Source organism: Sminthopsis crassicaudata, chromosome 1 (genome assembly GCF_048593235.1).
Source record: "Sminthopsis crassicaudata isolate SCR6 chromosome 1, ASM4859323v1, whole genome shotgun sequence".
In the NCBI taxonomy this organism is placed as follows: Eukaryota; Metazoa; Chordata; class Mammalia; order Dasyuromorphia; family Dasyuridae; genus Sminthopsis; species Sminthopsis crassicaudata.
Window position 1 is genome coordinate 588917857 of NC_133617.1, and position 16108 is coordinate 588933964.

Below are 16108 nucleotides of genomic sequence, written 5' to 3' on the forward strand. Positions count from 1 at the left end.
AAAATTCGGTTCTACACACATATATTGTATCTAGAATATACTGTAATATATTTAACATATATAAGACTGCTTGCCATCTGGGGGAGGGGGTTGGGGAAGGAAGGGAAAAAACCTGAATAGAAGTAAGTGCAATGGATAATGTTGTAAAAAATTACCCATGCATATGTACTGTCAAAAAAATGTTATAATTATAAAATAAAATTAAAATTAGAAAAATAAAAAAAGAAAAAAAAGATAAAAGGAAAAGATTGGCATTTGTTATTATTACTATTCTTCCTTCTTTTTTTCTGAAGGAGACCAATGATGTCATTGGTGATGTCTTGACTTATGCATAAGTTGAAGTGAAGCAGAGGTAAGTCTTTAGTCTTACTCTCTCCTTCAGAGTTATCAAGTCCAGGGGCAAGATGAAAGTCAAGAAGATTGGTGATGAGACAGAACATAGTGAATGACTTTGGTCTTTCCAAGAGACAAATGTGATAATTTCCAGAATAACTGAATACACCTTCTTTACATAAGCTTCTTGGAATCCTTCAAAGTCCAGTTCAAGTGTTAGCAGATTTAAGATGCCATTCCTGATTCTCCCATTATTAGTTCCTCTTTTCTCCCCTCAACACTTTGTGAATTTTTCATATTTGCTTTTTGGTGTACATGTTTTCCCCCAGCAAGAGTATGTTCCCTGAGAAATTATTTCCTTTCTTCCTGGCATATAAATGAGTGCTTAATAAATGCTTGTTGGTAATTCTGACCTTTGCCAATGCCAGTCAGAAACCAATATAATCAGTTTAGTTGGTATGCATGGGTGGGAAATGAAGTAAGGGATCAGGGTGGCAGGAAACAAGACCACTATATATTCATTACTTTAAGGTTTTCTTCAGATGTCTATGTTCATCTTCAGCTTTACACATATTCCATTTGTCATTATTTCAATCTGACTTCAGAAGTACTTTCCAAAGCAGAGTTAATCACCTGTCCTTTCTCCAAGATATTGCTGCCTTGTGAAAACATCTTGAGGCAACAGATAAAAACACTGGGAAGGATAGAAAACCCTTATTTATTTGGCTCCAAGGAAAAAGTTCCATGGATTCCATTTCCGTCTTTTTTTAACTACTTGTCCCTTTTTATGTTTCTGAAGGGACTTAAATTCTGGAGCTGAAGATTTTACTTGGGGAGAAATGGAATGAAGGGATTCCCCTTTTGGTTATGTACTTGTAGCTGAATTCTGACAAGAGGTCCACATTCTGAGAAGAAGGTCCACACTGAGAAAAGATACAGAGGCCCTTTCTGTTTTGGCGCTGTCTTGGCTAATTCAGTCTCCTAAGTTCATTCCCAGGCAGGCTGGGTAGGAACAGACAACCAGCATGTGTTCAGCTGACCAAATTGTAGCTTCAATCAGGCTCACAAGACGATATTCCCCAAACTTGCTTGGCAGGAAGCCCTAGCTCAGTCCCCTAACCTTTGCTGGGGGAAAAAAGATCCTTAGTTCTAATGAACTGGAGATTTTCATTGATTTAGTGAAAACTAGTGGCTCAGCTCTCCAAATGCCATAAAGAACAATTTTCATCTATGATTTTAGCATCAGTTACTTTTGCATTTTAAACTTTATTCTTCACTTACAAAGTTTCACAGACATTCCCACAACCCTGAGAGCCCCAAGGCTTCTAAGCAATGACTTTTGGGATATGACAGTAGATGATTTCTGGCTTCTAACACCACTCCTAAATTCTTGAGTATTTCAAAAAAGTGACTTCGGTCATCTTGATGCTGACTAGTCTTAGGAGGATAGGTCAATAAGCCCATACTAGAAAACTTTCCAGCTTGGTACATTTTGACAAAGCTTGTCTTTGCTCATAGCTAAGACCCAGAATCACCTCAATAACTAATGGTGATAGGGAGTAAAGCTTTGGAGGTTCTTCATATATGCAAAGCAAATTAAATTCAACTTAATTTGATAGAATGTAAACTGAAACTTTAAAAACACAGATTATCTTCCTTCTCCCTTCTTTCTTCTCTTCCTTCTTGTTTAAACGCTATACCAATATAATGTCCAGTATATAGTAGGCACTTAATAACTGTTACTTAACTGAATTTTCCCCTTAAGTTCTAGATATTTTGAAAATATTCTTAGGGGCAACTAGTGCAGTGGATAGATCACCAGCCCTGAAGTCAGGAGGACCTGAGTCCAAAACTGATCTCAGACACTTAACACCTCCTAGCTGTGTGACCCTAGCCAAGTTACTTAACCCCAATTGCCTCAGGAAAAAAAAATACTCTTGGAGATGATTGTGTTATTACAAAACATTCTTGGTGTTAATATTTAAGTGGTCTAGAGCAGGTCCTCTTAGACTTTTTCCACTCATCTCTTTTTGCTCCAGAAATTTTACATGATTCTGGGAATATAAATATATAAATTAAGTATAAAAATCAAACATTTACTTATAATCATTAAGTAAAAATATGCATACAAATCATAATCTGTCCCCATATTGGGTCTCAAATGACAATTTAAGAAAATTAAGAAAATTTAAGAAATGGCATTTACAGAACTTAGATTTTTGGACCTGGAATTAGAAAGTTATTCAACTCCTCATAAGCCTATTTGGGATTTTCTTGACAAAGATACTAGAGAGGTTTGCCATTTCCTTCTCCAGTCCATTTTACAGATGAGAAAAATCAAGGGTTTCAGTGTTAAGTGCTGACTTGTCCAGAATCATACTGCTAGTAAGTGTCTGAGGCGAGCTTTGAACTCAGGAAGATGAATATTCCTCCTGACTGCAGATCATGCACTCTAATCACTATTCCACAGAGTTCAACTTTAGACTTATCTATAAACAGTCTGAATCCTGAGCAAGTTGATTAGGCTTTTTATGCCTTAAGTTCATTATCCGCAAAATGGGGATAATAACCTCTACCTCAGGACTGCTGTGAGAATGAGACAATATATATACATATACATATGTATATATATATATATATATATATATACATATATATATGTATATATAGACTTTATAAATTTTAAAATACTATTCAAATGCTAGCTATTAGCTATTATTAGAGATGAACTGCAGTACTGTTTTGTCTAGCAGTTAGGTATACAGCAGATAGAACCTGAACTTGATATCAGGAATTTCAGAGTTTGAATCTTGCCTCAGATTTTTACTAGTTGTATGACCCCAGGATCCACCTCAGTTTTGTCTTTTGTCATTTTGTTCTTTTCAATTCTTGCTGTCTTGTCTGCTTGGATTGTACTACTTGACTGCCTAGATAGCCCTTTAGCCCCTCTCTATTTTTCCTTTAATATGGACCCTTGCCTGTCTTCATACACACTACTATCTCACAGAATTGAGAAGTAACAAAGGAAGTAATGTATGCAAAGCATTTTGCAAATCTTGAATTGCTAAATTAACAATGACTATTTTTATGAAGTGCTGAGTTGACAATAACAAAGGCCAATTTAATCCAATAGAAGTATATCTCTTCTGGATAAGATAAAGAGCTGAGAGAGGTAATTAGGAAATTTAGCTCTGGTTTTCCTGCCCTTTTTTCCTGGGAATTTACTAAGGGGATAGTTAATATATACATTGAAAGCTTTTTTTTTTTTTTTTAATTTTTGGTGAAAAGAAAATTTTACTTTTATAGATGGATGCCAACAGATGCAGAAAGAATCCCATATCTGCATTTATGTGGAGGTGAAGCCCACCTGTGCTCTGAAAGGTCAATTTTGGCCCCAGCCAAGAAACATAAAATGAACCTTTCTCCCAGCAACCTTTTAGCTTGATATTCAGCTTCACTTTTCCATGCTCGTTACTTGAAAATCTTTGTTGTCCAGACCTTTTGTCTGGGTCCTTCACCTTTGTTCTCCAGTTTTTGATTCTGTTTTTAATTTAAAAAAAAAAATTCCTGCTGCCTTATACTCCTGGGTTATGGCCCTTGCCTGCCTAACTAGATCTGTAGTGCCTGTCTGTTCTTCCTTTAATTTGGACTCCTGCCTTTCTAGATATACACTACTTATGGACTCCTCTGGCCTTGTCCACCATTCTTCCTGATTTAATAGTATGTGACAGCCCCGTGTCTTATCTGACACAGCTTCTCATCTGGACTTCCTAGGACCACCCTGCCATAAATTCTTGCATGCCTTAAGCTCCAACAAAAATTAATTGTTTATTACATGCAGAGCACCTTATAGAAGACAGGCATTTTCATAGCTCAGAATCTAATGGGGAATATGACACATACAAAAATAACTATAATAGATGGCAATGGCCACAAAGGGGGCCGGGGAAGCTTCACAGATTTTCAGGAATGGCAGACCACTCTTGTTTCTTTTTTCCCTACAGCAGAAGCTCATTAAACTGGGTAACTTCTTCTACAGGGAAGAGAGATAGAACATATAGACAGAAATATCTAGAATGACTAACAAAGTCATGAATGCAGGTCCCAACATCTAATGAATTCTACCAACCCCTAATTATCCTATTCTGATTTATTCACATTGATATATTCAAAGTACCTGAGGTTTACTTACCCCAAATTAGTACATTTGTAAAAAGCTGTAGATCCCTTTGTCTTTGTTGTTATTCAGGTGTGTCCAGCTCTTCTTGATCCCTTTTGGGGTTTTTCTTGGCAAAAATAGTGGAGTGGTTTGTTATTTCCTTCTTAAGTTCATTCTACAGATGAGAAAACTGAAATAAGCAGGGTTAAGTGACTTGGTCAGGGTCATACAGTTAGTACATATCTGAGGACATTTTGAACTCAGATCTTTCTGACTCCAGAGCTAGCACTCCATTTACTGCATCACCTAGTGAGTGGTCTATGCATCTACCTTTCTATGCACCTGTTTACCTCAGGATAAAATCCCATGAATCCTAAAATATACAGACCACTGGGAATTGATATGAAGAGCAGGAGTTCTTTAAAAAATTGGGGCATAGACTCCTTGGGAAGTTGAGTAATGCCTTCTTCTTTTAAATAATGCTTTAAAATGTTTAAAAATAAAATACTCAGAATCACAAGGGAAGCTGATTATATTGAAATTGAATTATCTATTCTTTTAAGTTAGTGGATTCCAGATTGAGAACTCTTGATCTATAGAGCCAGTTCCAATAAAAGTCTACAAATGTCCCACTTGATTTCCCAGAGCCAAAGTGAGAGCCAAAGCTGGAAATGGGGCAGAAGTCCAAATCCAAGTAGTCCTTTTAACCTTGTTTTTAATATGCCACATAGTACTTCTGTGTCTTAATTGATCTTGTAGTTAAATTAAAGATAGTTATGATTGTGTTGGGCGGTTAGGCAGTGCCCTGGTGCATAGAGCACTGGTCCTGGGGTTAGAAGGACTCATCTTCCTGAGTTCAAATCCAGCCTCAGACATTATTAGCTGTGTGACCCTAGCCAAGTCACTAAATCCTGTTTCCCTCAGTTTCCTCATCTGTAAAATGCACTGGAGAAGAAATTGGCAAACCACTTCAAAGTATTTGCAAGAAAAACCCTAAATGTGGTTCACAAAGAACTGTACTTTTTTATATAACAATTATTTTTTACTTGACCCCTCTTCTCCAGTTCCGTATAAAGAAAATTTGCTTGTACTAGTTTTGGGCAAATCTCTATGAAGAAAACCAAACTTGAATAGTACTAACCTGTTTTGCTACCCTCGGGCTTAGATTTCAAGTTGGCATGGATTTAAATTATAGTTTAGAACTGACCAATGACGTTCTGATAAAGTTGAGTGAAGATACAACAGAGAGATACACACCAAATGTAATTGGTATGGACAAGGTCCTGAGGAATTTTCTAATGAGGAAGGGAGATTTCCATGAGATAGTGAAGGTTCCAGATGCTCCTATTGGTAGATGACATTGTATTGGCTATACCATTCCTTAGAAAGCTGCAGAACTTTTTGGGTAAAGTCCATGGTCATTCAAAAGATACTGGATTTGAAATCCATGCAAGAAAAGCAAAATGCATGAAAATTCTTAAATTCCAGTCTATAAAAAACAATTGAATGGTCAAAGCATTGAACTTATATACAAGTAAACAAATCTGAGATCAGTTCTACAACTGGACAATAAGTCCAGGCCCAGACTTGAAAGAGTGAAGGGAAAGAAGACTAGATTGAATTAATAAGGGAAAGGAGAGGCTGGTTTACTGTCCCTGACCTAAAGACACAACTAGGATGCATAAATTTACAGAAAATATTTCTTAGAAGCAAAGAGTAAGGTCTGATCCTGGGTCTGCGCATATACATTAATGTTACCTTCAAGCTCATGATGTCACATATCTAGTTCTGTTTTTTTGTTTGTTTGTTTTGTTTTATATTCTCCAAAATCCATAAGGGGAGCTGTCCTTCTGCTAAATGGTCTTTGACATAAATCTGAGATTAGCTTTTGGGCTTTTCACTGGAAGGCAACTTGTTCTCGTTAATAAAATATTACAAAAGGGGAGGGGGGATAAGAAGTATTTATTTAACATTTACTATACATCAGGCACTGTTCTTAGCACCTTTTACAAGTATCTTATTTGGTTGTCACAAAAATCCTGCAAGGAAGGTACTATCAAGATCTCCATTTTAAGAAAACTGAGACAAAGAAATTAATGACTTTCTCAGGGTCACACAGCTAGTAAGTGTCTGAGATCTACTGAAATTTTAATTGAAGTCTTCCTAACTCCAGTCCTGGCACTCTATTCACTGGACAATGTTTATAACAAAACCAAGCAAGAAGCAAAGACTTATGTTTTTCAAACAACTGTTTTTGTGGTGATGATATATAGTTATGAAACTTGAAACCCAGATTGCATGTAACTCAAAAGGCTATCAAGAAATACATGGTAGGTTTGAGAAAGCTAAGCAAAGACCTACCTATAAGAAGTGGTATCAAGATTTGACTTGAGAAACTGAGAAACGTATGAGAGGAAAAAGAAGTACCTTAATATGTCAAAAAGGAGTGATAGCAGATAAATAGTCCAAATCCTCCATTGCAAGCCCTGAATGGAAATATAAACTGGTCACCAAGAATAAAATCTTCATTTTTCACTGTAGAGAATATATGGAAGTGCACCAATAAGAATCTAACAGAACGAGATTGTAGAGTCCGTGCAGAGAATACACATATTAAAGAGTTTATGGTTCATTGAACTCTTAAAGTTGATACTAGAAAAAGGAATCATTGTCCACACACCTAACACTTATCAATCCAGCTTAATATTTTACGTTTACTTATAGTATCTCTAATTCCATTGATGTGCTTATTTCCCTTCAATAATGTAGATAAAAGCTTTCTAGCACTTTTTTTTTTTTTTTTTTTTTTTGAGTCTGGGGTTAAGTGACTTGCCCAGTGACTAGGAAGTGTTAATGTCTGAGACCAGATTTGAACTCCTCCGGTCCTCCTGAATTCAGGGCTGGTGCTCTATCCACTGCACCACCTACCTGCCCCTCTAGCACTTCTTTTTAAGTTTCATTTGGAAATGTATATAAACACACAACATATACACATGTATATGTTTATAATATACTATACTATATAAAAATATATATACACACAATACACATTTGTAATATATAATTATAGTAAAGTATAAAAACATACACATATAATACACATGTTTAAATATAGAAATTACAATTTAGTATGTAAAACTATAATATATAAAATATACATATATAATATACACATACATATATATAACTATATTAAAGTATATAAAAGTACATATGCCCAATATACATGTATTATATGTAACTATAATATACTAAAATATAGGTACACACAATAAATATATATATAAAACTCAGATATAGTATATCAAAGCATATATGTGTACATATAACACATACATGTATTATGTTCAACTATATTAAAGTATGTATATACGCATGTGTATATAATAATATATATTATATACATAGAAGCATATTTTTCTAAATTAAACTTTAAAGACCATATATTGTCTATATAAATAACTACAATATGCAATAGATGTGTGTGTGTGTGTGTGTGATTTAATAAGTTGCTTGCGTCAAAATGTTTCAAGTTTGGAAAACTCTCTAATTCTCTGCTTTGATTTGATTTACCATGCATGTACCCAGCCAATGGTATGTATTTGCAACTCCATAACTTTGCCCTAATCTAATATTTTATGACAGCTGCTCTGTTTTAAGCAACAGTAAATTCACAGTGCAAAGTCAGAATGGTAGTGTTTTGATGGCTGCTGTCAATTTTATTGCTTTATCTTGATTATGAGGCCAGAATCTGTATACTTGGTGTGTTTATTGGTTTTATGTATCACATGTTGTTGCTGGCCCTGACAAGTTACTCCTATAAAAATGTGTTATTATTGTATGCCAGAACTCTGTGAGCTGACCCTGCATTTCATAGCATGTTTGGGCAAATAGCACAGAGGTACATAAAAGCCGGTCAGCCTCCATCCAAGGAGACTTAGAGAATGAATTGCAGCACCCAGGAGTCTAGGAGCCAGTTAGTATCATCCCAAGACTTCCATTTTTCACTAATAACTCAATAGCAAATTATGGAATGAGTACATTTTTCTTTTGGAAGTCTCAACATTTTAAAATGAAAAATAGCACCAGCAGACTGGTTTTGCACAACCCTCTAATAAGTTTTATTTGAAATTTTCTTGATTGCCAAAACACAAAAAAAGGATCTTTTCAAGTTTATTCTTTTCATCTGCTAAATAACAGGAGGTAAGTTAAGAGATAGGGAGACAAGGTTGTTCTCTATCTCTCACTATATACCAAGATATAAATGAAGAATGTTTTAAGTAAGGGAGAGTTGAGTGAAGTTAAAATAAAGTTCTCATCATTGTGGTAGTGATGATAGTACTAGTATTTTATAGAAGTAGAGATGATCAAAAAAAAATTCACCAAGATATTTTAAGAAACTCGTCTATTCTCATCAGGTATCGAGGGAAAATCTACCAGTAGACAACAGGAAATCAGTTTAAATGACCCAAAGTTTCCTTTATAACTTAAGATTTGCATGAAAGTTTTTCCTAATTCTTAATCAGTAAGCATTCATTAAGTGCCTACCATGTACTTGGTTGGCACTGTGCTAGGTATTGAGGATGCAAGGACAAAGAATGAAATCTCTATTTGCAAAAAACACTGTTGTTATCTTTTGTATTGGAAGAGGATCACTGACACCAAATGTCTTGACTTGCATGTGAACTGGATTTAAGTGAAGCAGAATTACACAAAGTCTGTAATCTCATTTTCGAGTTATAAAAGTCCAGTGGCAAGACAAAAGTTAAGATGACTGGTGATAGCCTAGGCTGGCATCCTCAATGATCCACACTGATTCACAGTACCTGCTTCAGCTACGTTCATGGTCACTGAAACAAATTATTCTCTTCTATCCACTCTGCCAGGAGAAGTCTTCACATGCTTGGGGTGGACATCCACCTAACTCATTGGTGCATTTGAGACTTGTCAGTTACTCTCAACCGATTTAGCCTATCATTCTGATCAGAATTTTATTGGGATATGGATACTATATAGGCTACAGCTTCTTGGAGCCACTGGTGAGAGCTGGGGGAGAGGTGCATAGCAAAAGTGGATGAGCAGTCCTAAAAAAGGGCTCAGCAAACCCTCCCATTAGAGGTGATAGTTCTCCTTAAACACCCCACAAGAAATTTATATTCTAATAAGGGAAATAAATGCAAACAAAAATATGGATACGCAAAATGAATACATACTAATATAGACAAAATAGTTTAGGAAAGAGGACAGTAGCAGTTCAGGGGATCAGGAAAGGCTTCACAGAGAAGATGATATTTGAGTTGCAACTTAAATTTAAATTTAAGGGTTTAAATTGAAAATTTAAATTCTTAAGTAACACTTTACATGTTAGCCACAGAAGCATATAATCAGAGTATATTAGAGATCCACCCCTGTCTTTTAAATGGAGTTTTCTGCATTCCACAGGAAAGGACTAGTCCTTATCTTTACTTCCTTTGCAAGGTCAAGGCCACAAGGATATAGATGAAAGCTTTGTGATCTAAATTGGCATTCAGCATTTGTAGCATTATTTCACCAGCCACTATGAGTCTTGTCATGGAAATCAGTCCTGTCCATTCCCCAGTTTTCCAGATGCTGACTTGCATTAATCACCCATCCATCTTTCTTTAGTGTGAGCTCTCAGTCGCATTCATTTGTAAAAGTAGACTTTCTAGTCATACAGTTGATGGGGCAAGTAGAAAAAATTCTGGATGTGCAATATTCAAATCTTGGCTCTGTCACTTAACCTCTGCAGGTTCCCAGTGTCCTTGTTTGTAAAAGGAGGGGGTTGGATTAGCTTGTCTCTGTGGTCCCTTCTGGCTTCCTATTACCTATCCTCAATCATAGAGTTAGAAGAAAGTCCATAAGTCATTTAAACCCATCCTCTCCTTTTACAAACAAGGACATTGAGACCCATATAAGAAAAGGGAATTTTCTAAGATCACACTGGTGGCAGAGCTGGGTGGGATATTAACCTGAATGATCTGACTCCAGCTATACTGCCCTTTTCATCACATTGTCACTGCTCACTTTATTTGATACATCTCAAGTTCTCCTTAGGCATCCTGAAGATTAAATCTGTCTGCAAGCACACAGTCTTAAGTCAATAATATCCTGTATCACCCTTAATATATACTGTCCACTTAATACTACTCTATCTGTGAAGCTATGAACTGGTCCAATCATTCTGGAGAAAAACTGAAACAATCCAAAGAGCTATAAAAATATAAAACAAAATATAAAACTATAAAGGATAAAAGTGTGAATAATCTTTGATCCAACAATACCACCATTGGGTCTGTGTCCCAAAGAAATCAAAAGAAAAGGAAAAGGATCTAAATGTAAAAAAGAGAAAAAAAATATTGATAGATATTTTCTTATCATGGAAGAGAATTGGAAATTGAAGGGATGTCCATCAATTGGGGAATGGCTAAACAAATTGTGTTATACGACTGTGATGGAATTAATATTATGCAACAACAACAAAATGACAAAGGGAATGGTTTCAAAAAACTCTGGTAAGACTTATAGCAACTAATGCAAAGTGAAGTGAGCAGAACTAGGAAAACATTGTACACAGTAATAGATATATTGTAACAATAATAAACTTGTGAAAGACTTACTAACTCTGATCATGAAAATGATCAAAAACAATTCTGAAGGATCCATGATGACCTGAATTGCAAAATTAATAATTTATTGTCTTTTAGAAGTTTATGATTATCTGTTATATTTGGAAGCTTCTAAAAATGATTAACAATTTTAAAGCAAGTGATTCAAGTTGCTGGCCCCCAGTGACCTCTAAAGTCAGGAGAAAAAAAAATGATCACTCAAAACCAATGTAACCTTTTCAGCTTTTTCAGTGGGTCTCTGGATTTCTTTCTTTAATGCATGCCATTCCATAATCCACTTGGCTCAAAGAATGATACTTGGGCCCCAGGTATACAAAGCACAGTCCTGAGGCCTGCAGAAAAGCTTTTTTTTTTTTTTTTTTTTTTTTTTTTAAATCAAAGATGCACACTTATGTTATTTAGTTTCATATCTTCTCATACACCCTTGCCCCAACCCCAACTGCTATTCATAGTAACTCACAATAAAGGCACTGCTAGTATACAATATGTATTAATGCTAAAATCTAATCAGAGAATTACCAATTTTATGAAAATATTTAAAATAAAAGTACTGTCAGTTGAGAAATGTTCTCCCATTCTGGGCTGATAAAAATGGTAACAATTCCCCACCACTCTGTGTGTTCAAATACATTTTTCCAGCCACATATTTTTATGGATGACCATTTCCCAAGAAGAAGGGGCCTGTCAAGAGACCAGCCAGAGTAGTGCCTCCAGACCCAAATTGAGCAGAAACCTCTCAATTTCATGAATGGCTTTAGAAGAACATCATTTATCACCACATGTATAATCTACAAGACAGAAATGGCAGACCAGGGGTTGTTATTAGACAGGTTAGGACCCTAGGACATGGTGGTGCCAGTGTGACATATGAAGATTTTGTAGACGCTGGGTACCTGCTTCAGGGTCTGAACACATCAACATATTTCAACCCTCAGGGCCACAGCCATCTCTTGACAGTCTTGGCTGTTCCATCCCCCTATGAATATTTATGAAGTTTTCTCAGCTTATGGTGGTATTAATAATTTTTTTATTTTTTTATTTTTCAGGTAGGGAACAGCAAACATGTGTGGGGCCATAATTAGTAATTGTATGCAATAGATTTCCCCTTCCATCCATTTCCACGAACAGAATGACATCTCAAACAACTGGAAGTCAGGTCTGACCCTGGGTGGTATGTCAAAACGTACACCTAAGCAAGACTTCAGCTTTTGAAACAAATTACCTTTCTGAAGGGCTTTCATGCAAAGCAGGGAAAGGCATAGATTATACAGTCAGAAATTTATAGTACAGAGATTGCTTTCTAAGATCACCTAGTGATATTATAAATAAGATATGGTGATTTTGTTCTTTAGGATGTATTGTTCCGAAGCTCCCTGGGGCCGCAGCTGTGTGTTTCCTATGAGGTTCTGTGGCTAATGAGTCCCATTTGCCTATAGAAATGCCCGGGGTGACCAAAGAGCTAATGGATTTGAACCTTAGGCCACCCTGGCTATCAAATATGCATAAGGTAGCAAAGCTTAGTGTGAGCCAAGAGGGATTCTGCTAAGCACACAAGAGATAGACACACATTAACCAGAAGAGGAGAAGGAGGGAGCTGCCCCAGCTGCCCTGGATTCATTGGATAGGAAGGGCTAGGATGAGCTGGCAAGTGTGAGTAAGTGCCACCTTGGGCCCAGAAATCCTACTAAGAGAAAAACTACCGAGCCCTTTATAGCTTCAACTCCCTCAAACGTGACCCACCTCCTGTTCTTTTAAAAGGACAGGACCTCTTCCCTATAGAAAGCAAAAGCATCTTGGTACTGAGACATGAACAGTGGATTTAGTGAGCAGATTTGTATTCATATCCTAGTTCTTCCCCTTACTACTTAACAGGGAGATGCTGGGGAGGTCCTTTTAAGCTCTAAATACATGATCCTGCCATCTTGTTATTTTTGTATCCAACTCTTCATGACCACATTTGGGGTTTTCCTGTCAAAGATATTGGAGTGGTTGCCCAGGGTCAAGAATAGCTAGTGTCTGAGGCCAGATTTGAACCCAGGAACAGAGGTCTTCCTGACTCTATCAGACTTTATCCACTGTACCACCCAGCTGTTCCATTTTGATAATGTTTGACGGCAAGGGACTCATGTGATGCTATAATTAGAGGGGAAAAGATCTCATAGGTCATCTTGTCCCGCTCCACTAATTTTACAGGTGAAGAAACTAAAGCTCAATGAGGTTAAAATGCTTCTCAAATGTTTGAAGACAGATCCCGTAACTTCAAATCCAATACTTTTCCCCACTGAACTATACATACTGCATTCTCTCCATTGAAACCCCCAATTATCCACACAACCAAAGAATGAGGCATATTCATATATCATAATAATTCTTTCCCTGGGGGATAGGTTGTGGGAGGAAGAATATAAACTTGTAAACTCTGGGAGAAGATATTTATATTAGGGTTAGGGTGTAAGATAGAATATTTTGGCAGAAGCAATGGGAAGTGCTAGGAAGGGCTGCCAATACTTTCATGATCTTTAAAGATTTGTAATGATGATGATCCTGATAATGGTGATGATAGTTTTTTATATAGCATATTAAAATTTTAAAAATGCTTCAGATACATTATTCTGAACCTCAAAAAACAAAAACCCTGGGGGATATTATTATTCCCATTTTATAGATGAGGAAATTGAGGTGGGTTAAATAACATGTCTAGGCATACTCAGACTCATGGTCTGAAGCAGGATTTGAACTCGTGACTCCAAGTTTAATTCTCTATTCATTGAGACACCTTATTCTCCTGGAACTGACTTCAATGTTGATTATAATAGGAGTAAAAGAAAAGGAGTCTATGTAAAGTTAATTTAGTCTCCAATACAAGGCCAATAAACACAGTATATAAAGAAGACTACTCCCATGGTTCCTTAATGTCTAATCTACACACCAGGGAGCAAATTTCTATAATTAATATAGCTCTGCTCTCTCATGTTCTTTTTGTGCTATGAACCAAATGTATTAAATGGGTAATTGCCTGTTGATTAATTAGAAGGAATATTATTACTCAGAATGATTAGTTTTCTTGTCTGATGGTTTTTCACCCATCCACAAATTGTCAATTTAAAACCAAGAAGTATTTTAATGGCCCAGTGATAAGGGAATGGGGAACTAGATGTCTTGGGATTTTCACAATATGATCTGGAACTTCCTTTGAAGTAATATCACAAAGTCTTTAGTGCTTGTTCCCATACATACTTGTGGTAAAACTCCTTGGATGTTCACTCCAGTTCTGAATCTGTTTGAAAAATCTAATGAAATACATAGTTAATACCTGTTAACACGGCAAAATAGCTTGAATTGAAGTTTGATTCAGTTTGGCTTCTTGTTGATTGGCCTGCCTTTCAAATTACCTATCTTCTCCCAGAAACTGAATTGGAATTACACTAAAAAGCTTTCACATTAAAGCTTCCTTTGGTTGCCATTGCTTTAAAATGTGTTGTTGTTTTCAGTTGTGTCCAACTCTCTGTGACCCCATTTAAGATTTTCTTGGCAAAAATAGTGCAGCAGTTTATCATTTCCTTCTGCAGTTTCTTTTATAGATTGAGGAATGGAGGCAAACAGGATTATGATTGCCCAGTACATACAGCTACTAAGTGTCTGAGGGTGAATTTGAACTTAGGTTTCCCTGACCTCAGGCTTAGTGCTTTCTCGACTGGGCCACCTAACTGCCCATGCTTTATAATATAGTCCCTACCTTTGCAAAATTTATATCTGATTAGGGAAACAAGATGAGTGCACTCTTTAATCTAGAGGAAAGGGAAATGAACAAACGTTACAATGCTAAAAATCAGAGACATGAAGGAAATCCTAATTTATTTAAGTCCCCTCATTTTATAGATGAGAACACTGAGTCACATACACAGTGAGGATGACCTTCAAACTCAGGTCCTCTGCCTTCTACTTGCTTTATCTCTCCACTGTGCCATGGAGAAGGATGTTTCTTTATTTGTAAAAGTATCAAAAATTCTAAGAAAATTATTTAATTTAAAGTGTAACATTTTAATTTAAAGTGTAGCCACCAAATTATTACTTTTAAATTTTAGGCTGAACCTGTGATTTATATGGTATAGAGTATTCCTAGTGGAGAATCTCCCTAGATTAAGGCAGATTAGCTTCTTTCTATTAGTTAGAAATCAAGTGACTTGTGCAGTCTATATGGATGAGCAGTCTATATAGCAGAGAATGGACTTCAACCCATGTTTTTTTTTTTTTTTTCTGGCTCTGGGGCTAGTTCTTTACAATACCCCACTGGGGTAAAAATATTCACAAAGAAATTAATTGATATAAAGAAATATTTCTACCCAGATTTGGCAAAGCCATTTTTGATTACTTTTTGGAAAAGAATATGAAACTTTAAACCAATTCTACTGAATTTACTTATGGAAAAAAAAATCAGTTGCTGCCTATATGATGGTTTAAATTATATGTGGAACAGATGAATTCTTGAAAAGTTGGCTATATTTTTCTTTTCATAAATCAAACCACTATCCTCCATCGGCTTTTCCCCTTTCAATATAAAATCAAAGTTGTGTTCTTCCAGTAGAAAAAAATAAGCTGGCCCTAAAATTCAAGGAAACCAAAGCTATGCTTGCAGAAAACTTTTCTAACAAAGTAATTATTTTTAGAAGAGTAGAATATGGGTAGTAAATGTATAGAATTCTGGGCTTGTAGTCGGGGAGACCTAAATCCAAATCCAGCCTCAGACATATATCTGTGTGAACTTGGGCAAATCACTTAAGCTCCATTTACCTCGATTTCTTCATCTGTAAAAAAGGGGCTAATAATATCCTAGGGTTATTGTGAGGATAAAATGAAATATTTGTAAAGTGACAATAAGGTCTTTTAAATCCAAGCTTCATCTAAAAGACCATTAGTGTAGTGAACAGAATGCCAAGCCTGGGGTTAAGAAAACCCGAATTCAAATACA